This window comes from Neovison vison, chromosome 13, assembly GCF_020171115.1.
Source record: "Neovison vison isolate M4711 chromosome 13, ASM_NN_V1, whole genome shotgun sequence".
In the NCBI taxonomy this organism is placed as follows: Eukaryota; Metazoa; Chordata; class Mammalia; order Carnivora; family Mustelidae; genus Neogale; species Neogale vison.
The window spans coordinates 114,426,354-114,442,440 of record NC_058103.1 but is presented as its reverse complement, the minus strand read 5'-3'; the positions used below and the strand labels follow the sequence as shown (position 1 = coordinate 114,442,440).

The following is a 16,087-nucleotide window of genomic DNA, read 5'->3' as shown; positions in this document are numbered from 1 at the left end:
GCAGCCTTCATAAAATTGAAGAGAGTTAGGGCCATATTCTGGATTAGGTTTTGGCTTAAGGGAATGTTATGACTGGTCTGATCTTCTGTCCAGACGACTGAAACTTGCTCCGTAACAGCAATAAAGCTGTTTCACTGTTTTATCATCTACTTGTTCACTGGAATAGTGCTTTTAGTTTCCTTCAACAATTTTTCCTTTGTATTCACAGCTTAGCTAACTGTTTGATGCAGAAGGCCTAGCTTTCAGCCTCTCTCAGCTTTTGACATGCCTTCCTGACCAAACTTAATCATTTCTGGCTTTTGATTTAAAGCAAGAGACATGATAAAAAAATGAAGTAAGAGGCATGTGAGTTTTTCTTTCATGTGAACGCTTAGGGCTATTAATTAGCCAGTTTCCATATTACTGTATTTCAGGAAACAGGGAGGCCTGAGGAGTGGGAGAGAAACAGGAGACTGACTGGTCAGTGGAGTAGTCAGGACACACCCATTTATTGATTGCCTTTGCTCTCTTAGATGGGTGCAGTTTATGATGCCCCGAAACAATTAAAATAGTAACATCAGAAATCACTAATTCAGATCACCCTAAGAAGTATAGTAATAATAAAAACCTTGAAATATTGTGAGAGTTACTGAAATGTGACACAGAGACACAAAGTGAGCAAATGCTGTTGGAAAAATGGTGCTGACAGACTTGGTCATTTCAGAGTTGCCACACACCCTCTATCTGTGAAATGCAGTATAGCACAGTGCAACAAAAGGACATAGGCTTGTTTACTTTACTTGTAAAAGTAAAGTAAAGGCTTGTTTACTTTACTTGTAAAAGCCCTTAGCCTTGTTTACTTTTGTTCTCTGAAGTAGGATATTCCAATTGAGTAACCTTAGACAGCTTAGTCTCTGAGTTTCAATGTACTCATGTATAAAATAGGAATAATACCACCCACCACTGAGGATTTTTATGACGGTTAAATGAGATGATACATATACTAAGGAAAGGGTAGAGAAGGTAGAGGGCCTGTTATTAACAGGTAGTGTTTGGGCGCTTTATACACTTTAAGTCTTCCAAGAATAGTCTTTTTCATGTCTGTGCAGAAAAGAACAATACCTCAAGATAAGAATGAGCAAAGCATCTGACATTTATAAAAGGACAGTAAGGACAATTCATTCATTCAACAGCTATTTTATTTCAGGGACTATGATAAATCATAGAAATATTAGGAAATATACAAATAAATGTTTATACTTGTTAGGCAAATTAAAATGAAAGAACAGTGATTTCCTATTTTGCTCATCAATGGGCAAAACTGAAAATGAATTAGTTACCTAATTTAGAAGGATATATAAATATAGATTTTTCTCAGTATTGTGAATTGGCTCATTTGTATAACCTTCTTGGAGAAAGTACTTTAACAATCATGCATTTTTAAGTTTTAGAAATATTTAAAAACAAAACCAAAAAATGTTGACCTAGCAATTCTGCATCTAGGAATTTTTCCAGTAGATGTATCACACTCGTTCATGCTGCAATTTATAAGTCTTTTTAATTGAAGAGGAGTTTGTAATGGCGAGACGCTGAAAACAACCTAAATTTACAAGGAAATGGTTAAATAAACTAGATTACACTCATGAAATAGGATGCTGCTTTTAACACTAAAGAAGCCATTCTCCAAGATGTTTTGTTAAGGAGCTAATCACTATTTAGAAAGCTATTATTTGTAAATTTTTAAAAAATAAAAAACATTTTTATATCTGTACTCATACACACAAAATATCTCAGACACAAAAAACTAGTATCAATGATTATTTTCTATAAACAGGAACTAGACAGAATCCAGAGGTAAGGAAAACCTTATCTTTTGTTGATTCTGTTTTGTACTTTTTTTTTTTAAGATAATTTTTAAAGCAATGCTGTATTTTTATTGTAGAGATGCGACAACCTCTCAGATAGCAAATCAAACATTTCTAATATTAGGTGAATGGATATTGTGGTTTGGAATAAGAACTTCAGTGGCAGTAGTGGACGTTGTGTATCCCAAACAACTTAGAAGGGGAGATAGTGTAAAACACAGCATCAGAGGGCTGGGCTGGTGATAGGAGGTAAAACCCTCCTGCCAAAGGTGCAAGTGAAGCATTTGGGAAAAAATATAAGAGCTGTGGTTTTTTGTTTGTTTGTTTTTGGTTTTTTGTTTTTTTGTGTGTTTTTTTGGTAAGAGCTGTTTTGTACTTGTTGATCCATTCAGAATAAAATAACTTCAAATAAAAACAACTTTAATATTAGAGTTCTAGGAAAATAAAATAATGTGCATGTGTGTGATTTACACTTTTATGAATAGAGGAATATCTGTGAGGTAAAATGTTAGTATCTGGGAATAATTGAGGCATCACAGAACAAGGCCATATTATGAAACTGGGATGAACTGTGCGTTGATTTTTTTTTTATTTAGTTAGTTGGTTATTTGATTAATTTGTTGAGACAAAAAGGACCACTAACACTCCACTACCAAGCACTTTATATAACTTTTTCTTTTAAAGATGTATTTATTTATTTGAGAAAGAGAGAGAGACTGCATGCATGCCCCGTTGTGAGAGATGGGGGAGGGCCTGAGGGAAAGGAGAGACAGAATCTCAAGCAGACTCTGCATTTAACGCAAAACCTGATGTGAGGCTTTATCTCATGACCCTGAGGTCATGATCTGAGCCAAAACCAAGAATCGGATGCCTAACTGACTGAGCCACCCAGGCGCCCCTATTTAACTTTTAAATTTGAGACATAATTGACATGAAACATTACTTTCAGGTATACAGCATGATCATTTAGTATTTGTATATCTTGTGAAATGATCACAATAAGTTGAGTTAACATCTATCACTATAGATCGTTACAAAAAATTATTTTCATTTGATAAGGACTTTTAAGATCTACTCTCTTAGCAACTTTCAAATATGTGATACGGTATTATTAACTATAGCCATCATATTCTATATTATATCCTCCTGACTTTTTTTTTTCATTTTATTTTATTTTATTTTGTTTCTTTTCAGTGTTCTGAAATTCCTTGTTTATGCACACACCTAGTGCTCCATGCAATATGTGCCTTCCATAATAACCCACCACCAGGCTCACCCAACCCACCCCCTCCCCTCCAGAACCCTCAGTTTGTTTCTCAGAGTCCACAGTCTCTTATGGTTTGTCTTCCCCCTCCGATTTCCCCCAACTCACTTCTCTCCATCTCCTAGTGTCCTCTGTGTTATTCCTTATGTTCCACAAGTAAGTGAAACCATATAATAATTGAAACTCTCCGCTTGACTTATTTCACTCAGCATGATCTCTTTTAGTCCCATCCATGTTGATACAAAAGTTGGGTATTCATCCTTTCTGATGGAGGCATAATACTGCATTATATATATGGACCATATCTTCTTTATCCATTCATCCATTGAAGGGCATCTTGATTCTTTCCACAGTTTGGCAACTCTGGCCATTGCTGCTATGAACATGGGGATACAGATGGCCCTTCTTTTCACTACATCTGTATCTTTGGGTTAAATACCCAGTGGTACAATTGCAGGGTCATAGGGTAGCTCTGTTTTTAATTTCTTAAGGAATCTCCATACTGTTTTCCGAAGTGGCTGCACCAACTTGCATTCCCACCAACAGTGGGAACAGAGGGTTCCCCTTTCTCCACATCCTCTCCAACACATGTTGTTTACTGTCTTGTTAATTTTGGCCATTTTAACTGGTGTAAGATGGTATCTCAATGTGTTGGGTTTTTTTTAAAGATTTTATTTATTATTTGACAGAGATCACAAGTAGGCCGAGAGGCAGGCAGAGAGGGGGGGGAAGCAGGCTCCCTGCTGAGCAGAGAGCCTGATGTGGGGCTTGATTCCAGGACCCTGAGATCATGACCTGAGCCAAAGGCAGAGGCTTTAACTCATTGAGCCACCCAGGTGCCCCTCAATGTGGTTTTGATTTGAATCTCCCTGATTGCTAATGGTGATGAACATTTTTTCATGGGTCTGTTAGCCATTTGTATGTCTTCTTTGGAGAAGTATTTGTCGTGTCTTCTGCCCATTTTTTGACATGATTATCTATTTTGTGTGTACTGAGTTGTCGAGTTCTTTATAGATCTTGGATATCAGCCCTTTGTCTGTAGTGTCGTTTGTGAATATCTTCTCCCGTTCTGGGGTTGCCTCTTTGTTTTGTTGACTGCTTCCTTTGCTGTGCAGAAGCTTTAGATCTTGATAAAGTCCCAAAAGGTCATTTTTGCTTTTGTTTCTTTTGCTTCTGGAGATACATTTTGAAAGAAGTTGCTGTGGCCATTGTCAAAGAGATTACTGCCTATGTTCTCCTTTAGGATTTTGATAGATTCCTGCCTCATGTTGAGGTCTTTTATCCCTTTCGAGTTTATCTTTGTGTATGGTATAAGATAATGGTTGAGTTTCATTCTTCTACACATAGAGCTGTCCAATTTTCCCAGCACCATTTATTGAAGAGACTTTTTCCCACTGTATATTTTTTCCTGCTTTGTCAAAGATTATTTGACTACAGAGTTGAGGGTCCATATCAGGGCTCTCTACTCTGTTCCCCTGGTCTATGTGTCTGTTGTCTGTTGTGTATGTGTCTGTGTCTGACAGCATGCCAGTACCATGCTGTTCTGGTGATCACAGCTTTGTAGTAAAGCTTGAAATCAGGCAACGTGATGCCCCCAGTTTTGGGGGTTTTGTTTGTTTGTTTGTTTTTTCAAAACTTCCTTAGCAATTTGGGGTCTCTTCCAGTTCCAAACAAGTTTTAGGATTGTTTGTTCCAGTTCTTTTAAAAATGCCAGTGGAATTTTGGTCGGGATGGGATTGAAAGTATAGATTGCTCTAGGCAGTATAGACATTTTAACAATGTTTATTCTTCCAATCCATGAGCATGGAATGCTTTTCCATCTTTTTGTGTCTTCTTCAATTTCTTTAATGAGTGTTTCGTAGTTCCTCGAGTACAGATCCTTTACCTCTTTGGTTAGGTTTATTCCCAGGTATCTTACGGTTCTTGGTGCTATAGTAAATGGAATTCATTCTCTCATTTCCCTTTTCTGTATTTTCATTGTTAGTGTATAAGAAAGCAACTGATTTCTGAACATTGATTTTGTATCCTGCCACCTTACTGAATTGCTGTATGAGTTCTAGTAGTTTGGGGGTGGACTCTTTCCATATAAAGTATCATGTCATCTGCAAAGAGAGGGAGTTTGATGTCTTCATTGCCAGTTCGAATACATTTTATTTCTTTTTGTTGTCTGATTGCTGTTGTTAGGACTTCTAGTACTATGTTGAACAACAGTGGCGAGAGTGGACATCCTTGTCATATTCCTGATCTCAAAGGGAAGACTGTCAGCTTTTCCTCATTGAGGATGATAATTGCTGTGGGTTTTTCATAGATAGATTTTATAAAGTTGAGGAATGTCCTCTCTATCCCTATATATTAATCGTTTTAATCAGGAACAGATGCTGTATCTTGTCAAATGCTTTTTCTGCATTAATTGAGAATTAATTGATTTGTTCTGTCACATTGATTTATTTGCAAATGTTGAACCACCCTTGCATCCCATAGATAAATCCCACCTGGTCATGGTGGATAATCTTTTTAATGTACTCTTGGATCCTATTAGCGTAGGATCTTGTTGAGAATCTTAGCATCCAAATTCATCAGGGATAGTGGTCTGAAATTCTGCTTTTTGATGGGGTCTTTGCCTGGTTTTGGGGATCAGGGTAATACTGGCTTCATAAAAAGAGTCTGGAAGTTTTCTTTATGCTTCAATTTTTGAAACAGCTTCAGGAGAATAGGTATTGTTTCTTCTTTGGAAAGTTTCGTAGAATTCCCTAGGGAATCTATCAGGTCCTGGGCTCTTGTTTTTTGGGAGGTTTTTGATCACTGCTTCAATCTTGTTCCTAGATATTGGTCTATTCCGGTTGTCAGTTTCTTCCTGATTCAGCTTTGAAAGTTTATAGGTTTCTAGGAATGCATCCATTTCATCTAGGTTGCTTAACTTATTGGCATATAACTGTTGATAATAATTTCTGATGTCTGTTTCTGTTTCCTTGGTGTTAGTCTTGATCTCTCCTTTTTCATTCATAATTTTATTAACTTGGGTCCTCTCTCTTTTCTTTTGGGTTAGTTTGGCCAATGGTTTATCAATTTTATTGATTCTTTGAAAAAACCAGCTTCTCGTTTCATTGATGTGTTCTACTGTATCTCTAGTTTCTATCTCATTGATCTCTGCTCTAATCTTGATCATTTCCCTTCTTGTGTGTGGGGTTGGCTTAATTTGTTGTTGATTCTCCAGTTCTTTGGGGTGTAAAGAGAGCTAGTGTATTCTTGATTTTTCAGATTTTTTGAGGAAGGCTTGGATGGCAATTTATTTCCCCCTTAGGACTGCCTTTGCTGTATCGTATAGGTTTTGGACCAAAGTGTCTTCATTCTCATTGGTTTCCATGAATTGTTTAAGTTCTTCTTTGATTTCTTGGTTGATCCAAACATTCTTAAGCAGGTGGTCATTAGCTTCCACCTGTTTGGATTCCTTCCAAACTTTTTCCTATGGTTGAGTTCCAGTTTCAAAGCATTGTGGTCTGAGAATATGCAGGGAATAATTTCAAACAAGGACTTCACAGGCAACATGATGTCAATAAAAATGTATCTTTCAATAATCATTCTCAATGTGAATGGCCTAAATGCTCCCATAAAACCGCACAGGGTTGCAGATTGGATAAAATGACAGGACCCATCCATATGTTGTCTACAGGAGACACATTTTGAACCTAAGGATACATCCAGACTGAAACTGAAGGGATGGAAAAGCATCTTTCATGGCAGTGGTCCTCAAAAGAAAGCTGAGGTAGTGGTTCTTATATCAGAGAAATTAGATTTTAAACTAAAGACTGTAGTCAGAGTACAGAAGGACACTACATCACTCTTAAAGTGTCTGTCCACCAAGAATATCTAACAGTTGTACATATTTATGCCCCCAATACGTGAGTAGCCAACTACATAAGACAACTGTTAATCAAGATAAAGAGTCATATTGATATGAATATATTAACAGTAGGGGATCTTAACATGCCACTGTCAGTAATAGACAGATCATCCAAGCAGAAAATCAATAAAGGAGCAAGAGTATTGAATGACACATTGGACCAGATGGACCTCATAGATAAATGCAGAACATTCCACCCTAAAACAACAGAACACTCATTCTTCTCAAGCACACATGGGACTTTCTCCAGAATAGATCACATACTGGGTCACAAATCAGGGCTCAGCCGATACTGACATAATTATTTTATAACTGAAAGTTTGTGCAACCTTCCCTACTATATATACATATATTTTAAAGATTTTATTTATTTATTTGACCAAGAGAGATCACAAATAGGCAGAGAGGCAGGCAGAGAAAGCGGGGGAAAGCAGGCTCCCTGCTGAGCAGAGAGCCCAAAGCAGGGCTCGATCCCAGGACCCTGAGATGACCTGAGCTGAAGGCAGAGGCTTAACCCACTGAGCTACCCAGGCACTTACAGTATATTTTAATAACAGGCAGTGTTGCCAGTATTCATCAATACTATTCTTGGTCTGGTTCTCTTTTGCCAGCATAATGTCTTAAATTTTTAACTAGTTTTTATTTTTAATTCAGGAATTCATATAAACATAATGATATTCATTATAAAGTAAACCTCTTTTCCCAGCCCTTCTTCCTAGAGATAACCACTGCAACCAGTTTTGTTTTTTTTAATTCCAGAAATAACCGGTGCCTTTATAAGCATTTAAGTGTATATATATTCTCCTTCCTTTCTTAGGATATTCTGAGTGGAATTGTTTTTTTATTTTGTTTATGGTTGACTTTCTATAGAAATGTAAATTTGTCCGTTGCTTTTTTTATGTTTGAGGTTTTTATCTTTCTTAGACAAATAATTATATTATTATTACAATACTTTTACTTTTCCCATGCCTTTCACTCTTACATTTATTGTTTGATTTGTTTCCTTTAAAAATAGTAATCATCTGGAATCTATTTTAGTCTCAAGTAAGAAAAGGATCAAAGTCTGATTTATTTTTAAAAGCATGTCTATTGTCTGAACACTGTTGATGGATACATTTCTTTTTCACTGAAATACTGCTTTTATAATATACTTGATTCCACATGTATTTGGATTTAACTTTGAATTTGCTATTTTTATTCATTCATCTATGTATACATCAAATCTCTTAAATTATTTTTTGTTTTATCAAATACATGTACATGTATACCCCCGTAAACACATGACTCTAAAAAGTCTTGAAGGCTGTTCTTTTTGTGTACTTACGTTTATATTTTAATTCCAATTAGTTAACGTACAGTATTACGTTAGTTTCAGATGTACAATATAGTGGTTCAGCACCCATACAATACCATGTGCTCATCACAATGCACTTTTTCATCCCTATCACCTATTTAGTCCAACTGCCACCACCCTCTCCTCCAGTAACCACCAGTTTGTTCTCCATAGTCAGGAGTCTTTTTCTTGTTTTTCCTCTTCCTCTTTGTTTTTCCTTTGCTCATTTGTTTTATCTTAAATTCAGCATGTGGGTGAAATCATACGATATTTGTCTTACTCTGATTACCTATTTTGCTTGGCATAATACCCTCTAGCTCCTTCCATATTGTTGCATATGGCAACATTTCATTCTGTTTTGTGGCTGAGTAAAAACTACATCTTCTTTACCTGTTCATCAGTGGATGGACATTTGGGCTCTTTCCATAATTTGGCTGTTGGTTGATTCCTATAACATCAGTGTGCATGTATCCTTATGGATTCTTATTTTTGTATAGTGCAATTGCTTATACACTGGGTAGCTCTATTTTTAACTTTTTGAGAAACCTCCATACTGTTTTCCAGAGTGATTGCACCAGTTTCCATTGCCACCAACAGTACAAGAGGGTTCCCCTCTCTGTGCATTCTTGCCAGCATCTCTTATTTCCTGCATTGTTCATTTTAGCCATTCTTAACAGGTGTGTGGTAATATCTCCTTTGATTTCTATTTCCCTGATGATCGGTGGTAATGAGTGCCTTTTCATGTGTCTCTTAGCCATTTACATGTCTTCTTTGGAAAAATATCTATTTATATCTTCTACCCGTTTTTTAACCGGATTATTTGTTTTTCAGGTGTTCAGTTTTAGTAAGTTCTTTATGTATTTTCAACACTAATCTTTTTTTTTTAAGATTTTATTTACTTATTTATTTGACTGACAGAGATCATAATTAGGCAGAAAGGCAGAGAGAGAGGAGGAAGCAGGTTCTCTGCTGAGTAGAGAGCCTGATGCGGGGCCCGATCCCAGGACCCTGAGATCATGACCTGGGCTGAAGGCAGAGGCTCAACCCACTGAGCCACCCAAGCCCCCCAAGCCTCCCAGGTCTCAATCTCTTGGTCTGCATCTCAGCCAGCAGGGATAGGGAAAAGGCAACAGAGCCCATAACTCTAGGCATAAACTACAAATGGCACACACCACTTATATTCACGTTTCATTGTCCAGAACCACTCATGTGGGGTTCATAGATGCTAAAGAAGCTGTAACATGTAAACTTTAGGTAGAGAGTCATGTGCCTAGTTAGAGCTTTGCAACTCTGTATTAAAATAAATTCTATCTAATGGATATTGTTAGCATTCTTTTCTACAAGCAAGTACTTAATTCTAGCTCCTAACAGATGGTAAGCATCTATAAATATTTTTTTTTAAGATTTTTTAATTTATTCATTTGACAGAGAGAGATCACAAGTAAGCAGAGAGGCAGGCAGAGAGAGAGGAAGGGAAGCAGGCTCCCTGCTGAGCAGAGAGCCCCATGCAGGACTCCATCCCAGGATCCTGAGATATGACCTGAGCCGAAGGCAGCGGCTTAACCCACTGAGCCACCCAGGCGCCCCAGCATCTATAAATATTTAATTGAATGAATGAATGCATGAGTGATTGGAAAGTGCTGCATGGTCTCCCCTGTGCTCTTGTCCAGCATTATTTCTCACTATTCTCTGCTCGTCTTCTCACTGACCTAGACCAGTTCTTCTTGTTTCATTTTCCTTTCTTTCCCATTCCTCTCCCTTCTCTCCAGTGCCCCTCCCATCCTTCTCCTCTACCCTGCCCCCTTTTCATCCTGACATAATTATAGTTACAGAAAATTTGCAGGAGAAGTAAAAGAACCCTATGTGTCTTCACTCAGATTTATTCAGATTTCACCAATTGTCCCAATATCCTTTGTTGTGTTCAGTTGTCATGCCTTCTTAAGCTCTTTTAATCTAGAACAATTCCTCAGTCTTAGGTTTCATTGCATTGACATTGTTGAGGAACATGTACCAATTATTCGAAATTGTTCCAGTTTGAATTTGTCTTATATTTATTCATGATTAGATTCAGGTTATGCATTTTGGGCATGGAATACCACAGAAGAGATGTGTTTTTTCAGTGTTTGATATCAGGAGATGTGATATTTATCTGTCCCATTACATTTGATGTCCATAAGGGACAAAAAAAAAAACAAACCTGCAAATTTACTGTTATTTTTCTTTGTAATTGATGAGTATCTTGTGGGAAGATACTCAAGACTGTGCAAATATTCTTATATTCCTTTAAACTCTCACCTACTAGTTTTAATATCCCTTGATGATTCTTGAGTAAATCAGTTATTACTGTGATGGTTGTCAAATAATGTTTTTTAAAATTCCATCATTCATTCTGTATTCATTAGTTGAATTTTTGCCATAAAGATTAGTTTTTCTTTCTAATTTATAGCTGCAGGAGACTCTCACTGAACAATTTGTGACAGTTGGAGCATCGAAATAAAGGACAGGAAAAGGTTATAATCCGTTGAATAAAATAAAAATCTGTGAGTCTATACTGATACAAATAATTTCTTTTTGAAGAGTTTTTTTCTAATAGATAATGTATTTATATTATTAAAATATCTTTTGAAAAGTGTATATAAGAAGTCTAATGGGACTTTTCTCCTTTTTGTCCTCTAAAGATACATATTGTTGTTTGTTTCTTATTTATCTTCCCAATGTTTCTTTATTCAGTATAAGAAATAAGGAGTATGCATATTTTCTATCCTTTCTCACACAATATTTAGCATATTATATAATAATACAATACTCTTTTGTTTGTTGTTTTTATCATTGAGCAATATATTTAGGAAATCACTCTGTGTCTCTAGTAGACAATCTTTAAGAAGTCCTGTTTAAGATTCTTGTTTCTGGTTATCCAACCAAACACTAATCTAGGCACTGCAGCTGGAATTAAGATTGTTAATCACCTCACTGTTTTTAACCCAAGTTTATCCTGGATTGTGCAGATGAGCCTAATAAAATCAGAGGAGGAAGTCAGAAGAGTCAGAGAGATGTAGCTGAAGAAAGATGCAGTAGACACAGGTAGAAGAAGTGAGAGAAAGTAGAAGCATGAGAAGGATGCAGTCCGCTGTTGGTAGCTTTGAAGATGGAGAAAGGGGAACTGTTAGCAGTGGAATGTGAATGGCCTATTAGAAGCTGAGAACAGCAACAGCCAGCTAACAGCCAGCAAGGAAACAGGACTTCCATTTTACAACTGCATGGAACTGAATTTTGTCAACAGTATGAATGAAATTGGAAAGAGATTATTCTCCAGAGCTTCCTGAAAGGCACATAACCCTGACAATACCAATTTTAGCTTGGTGAGAGTTGTGTCTGACTTCTAGCCTCCAAAACTGGGAGGTTATGAATGGGTGTTGTTTTAAACTGCCAAGTGTATGGTAAATTGTTACAACAACAATTACTAATTAATAATTATTACTAATTATTACTATTACTAATGTAATAATTGTGCCTAGAAATCTGTCTACTACTCCTTTCTGAACCCCAGGTGGTTTCTCTTCCATTACAAACAATAGTGGCATGAGGGATAACTCGTGTGTATGAGAGAGAATGGACAGGGAATCCTAGGATCGAAATTCTGGTCATAGATAATAGAGGGTCCTGCTTTTATTACCTGAAGGAGGAATTGCATTTCTCAGTTTCAGCTATGAAAGTGGGTTGTTAAACTTTTAGATTTGCCAGTTTGATAGATGAGAGATACTGTATTGTTGGGTCTCCCAGGAATGGGTCCATGGTCAAAGGAGTGAGACTGATACAAAGCGAAGGTCAAGCAAGGCTTTATTTTGTGCCAACCATCAAGAATCAAAGTGACCGTCAAACAGACAGATCGGGGCTGCCCCTTACAGAGAGGGCAACCCCTCCCTGCCTCACAGACTAACTTTTATAGACCAAAGGCCATGTGGTTGAGCCTGGCCACACACAGGTGGCGCATGAGATTGTAACACACAGAGAAAGCTGCACAGTCTTGCTAGGTCACACATAAGTGAGCAATTGAATTACAGTTTACCCTATAGTAGACATTTGAACTAGCCTATCACCTTGGTGAGAATTGGTGCCCAAAAGGCAGGGCCCACACTCCTTGGTAGCTAGGGAGACTGTATGCGTGCTTTACTGATTGGATGTCTCCACCTGACCTGACTCATCCCTGCATTCGGGCAGTCATCTCTACCTGACCTGACCCACCCTTGTATTTGGGCTTTGTTACCTGGGACTGATTTCCCGGACTTGCTTTTAAGTAAGTTGGGGGGGGGGGGCAGGATCAACTTAAGTTTTACTGCATGAACAACAAAATGGCTGTTCAACCGAGGTGGGGCCACTCTGGCTAAATAGGCCCTTACAGTATCTCCCTGTAGTTGTAGTTTGCTTTTCTCTTATTATCCTTGAGTTTGAGTATCTTCTTATGCTTCAGTACCATTTACGTTTTCTTTTCCTGTAGCATATATATTTATGTGTATCGCTTATTTTTTGTTGGGGTTTGGTCTTTCTCAATTTCTGGGGACTTCATGTATGAGGGAGATTACTTTTCGTTTGTGATATATGAGTTGTACGTATGTTTCCCCAGTTTGTCAGTTGTCTCTCAATGCTGCCTTTTAATATTATTTGCTATATAGAAAATTTTTTCTTTTATGAATTTAGATTTAACCAATCTTTTCTTTCATAGCCTCTGAATTTTCAGTTTTTTTCTTCTAATACTTTAATGGTCACATTTTTTACATTTAAATTCTGATCTTTATGGAGTTAATCCTAATGTATTATATGAATTACAAATCTAATTTTACCTCTTATCAAACGCATCAGCATTTATTTAGAAGTCCTGCTGTACCTATCTACTTTGAGATGTCACCCTTTTTGCATTCTGATGTCTCCTTTATCTTGGATCTTTTTATCGTATTCCATTGATGAATCTGAGTATTCCTGAGCCAGTTCCACACTACTTTAACTATTGAGCTTTTATTATCTGGCTAAGATAATAGTCTCCTCCTCCCCTTTTTTAAAAGATTTTCTCTCTCTCAAGCTGAGGGGGCGGGGCAGCAGGAGAGGGAAAAACAGACTCTCCTCTGAGCAGGGAGTCTCATGCAGGGCTCCATCCCAGGACCAAAGACCATGACCTGAGCCAAAGGCAGATGCTTAACCAACCAAGCCACTCAGGTGCCCTCCCCCTGCCTCCACTAATATTCTTTTTCAGAACTTTTATAGCTATTTTTACTTGGTTTTCCATATTAACTTTGAATTCAGTTGTCTGGTTTGATGAGAAGAAATCTAGTAGTACTTACATTACCTTATATTTATAAATTAACTGTTGGGTCCCCCCAAAATTGGGTACGCCAGTAATGGGTCCCTGATTAAAGGAGCGAGACTGATACAAAGCGAAGGTCAAGCAAAGCTTTATTTCACGCCAAGCATCAGGAATCAGACCGACTGTCAAACAGAGCAGTCAGGGCCTCCCCTCCAGAGAGGACGACCCCTCCCTGCTTTCCAGACTAACTTTTATAGAGCAAAGGCCATGTGGTTGGGCCTGGCCACGCACAGGTGGCCAATAAGATTGTAACACACACAGAAACTCCACAGTGATGCTAGGCGACCAGCTAAATTACAATTTACCCTAGTAGACATTTGAACCAGCCTATCACACCTTGGTTAGGATTGGTGCCAAAAGGCTCCCAAAGGGTGGGGGTCCATACTCCTTGGTAGCTAGGAGACAGTATGTGCCCCCCACTGATTGAATACCTTCACCTGCCCTGACCCACCCTTGTACTTGGACTTTGTTACCTGGGACTGGCTTCCAGGACTTGATTTTAAATAAGTTGTTGGGGGTGGGGGGCAAGGTCAATTTAAGCTTTACAGCAAAATGGCAGTTCAACCGGGGTGGGGCTGCTCTGGCTGAATAGGCCCTTACATAACATACAGAGAACTGACTTCTTTATGATTTTGTATCTTTTCATCTGTGCAGTATCCATTAAGAGGGCTTTAAAGCTTTTCATACATAGTTTTTAATTATTTCATGCTGTATTTATTACTGGGTGTTTTATCTCAGCGGAGATAATTATTGTAGTTGACAGTATGGTATATATCCTTCTCTGATTTTTCTGTACTTATATATATAACTCTTCAGTCTAGTAGTTTTCAAGGTGATATGCAGGAGTTTCTGGGATACTTTCAAGAATTTTGCAAAATTAAGGCCATTTTCATAATAGTAATGACATTATTTTCCTTTTTCACTGAGTTGAACAAATCAAGGTAGTTTCTCCAGATGGGAATGGAAAGTATGGTATAGCTGTATATAATGGTTTTCTCAAAAAAAAAAAAACACCCCCCCAAAAGCAAACACTTGTCCAATGGAACTGTAAACTAATCTAGTTTTAAATAACTTCTAAAATTTTTAAAAACTGTGAAAAAATTCATATGACCTAAAATTCACCAGTTCAACCATTTTAAGTATATACTTTGGTGGGTTTTAGTATATTGACTATATTGGGCAATTACCACCACTATATAATTCTAGAATATGGTCATCACCTGCAGAAGAAAGTCCGTATTCATTAAGTAGTCATTCCCATTCTCTTTTCCTCCAGTCCTGAAAACCACCAATCACTTTCTGTCTCAATGGATTTGCCTTTTATGGACATTTCATATTGGTTTAAAAAAAAATCGTGGGCGCCTGGGTGGCTCAGTGGGTTAAGCCGCTGCCTTCGGCTCAGGTCATGATCTCAGGGTCCTGGGATCGAGTCCCACATCGGGCTCTCTGCTCAGCAGGGAGTCTGCTTCCTCCTCTCTCTGCCTGCCTCTCTGACTACTTGTGATCTCTCTGTCAAATAAACAAATAAAATCTTTAAAAAAAAATTGTAAAATATTGGCCTTTGTGTCTTCTTTCACCTAGCATACTGTTCTCAGGATTCACTCATGTTGTGGCATGTGTAGTATTTCATTCCTTTTTATAACCAAATACTATTCCACTGTATAGATATACTTCATTTTATTTACCCATTGGTCAGTTTATGGACTTTGGGGTTTTTCCACTTTTTGACTATTCGGAATAATGCTGCTATGAACATTTGTGTATAAATTTTTATATCAATCTGTGTGTCTAGCAACTTTTTTCATAGAATATCACTTTTACTTTATTGAAAAGGCTATACTTATTCAGACTTTGGTACTTGGCAAACAGTTTTTGAAAGTGAATTAAGTGGCTCGTCACTTCAAGGAAAATACCTAACAATATTTGTTAATAGTTGTAAAGTTTAAGCTTGCAAGCAAAAATCAGAATTGTAAAAACTTGTGAATGTGACAGTTTTCCAGTAAAGAATTTTCTGATGAGATTGGTGGTAATATGAAAGAATATGACCTTTTGATAGCATATAATGAAATATGTCAACATTTAGAACAGTTCCATAACTCAGTGAACCAGGATTTTCCAGATCATCAGTGCCTAACACCATAAAATCACGTGTAGGTAAAATGTACTTCCAGTGTAATTTATCCCTTCTGAGTGTACAATTCAATGATTTTTAGTAAGTTTATACAGTCACAACCATCATCCAAGTCCAATTTTAGAACATTTGCATCATTATAAGAGGATTTTTTGGTACCAGTTTGCATTCATTGCCCTTTACCATCCACACTCCGTTGTAGGCAAATGCTAATGTACTACCTGTTTCTATAGTTTTAATGTAGAATGGAATCCTATC

General features: G+C 37.4%; 1 protein-coding gene across 7 annotated transcripts in view; it reads left to right on the top strand.

The window, feature by feature from the left end:
* The window catches only part of MYO9A (myosin IXA), a 321,690-nt gene that overhangs the window by 235,406 nt on the left and 70,197 nt on the right, over positions 1-16,087 (top strand). The window lies entirely within an intron of this gene.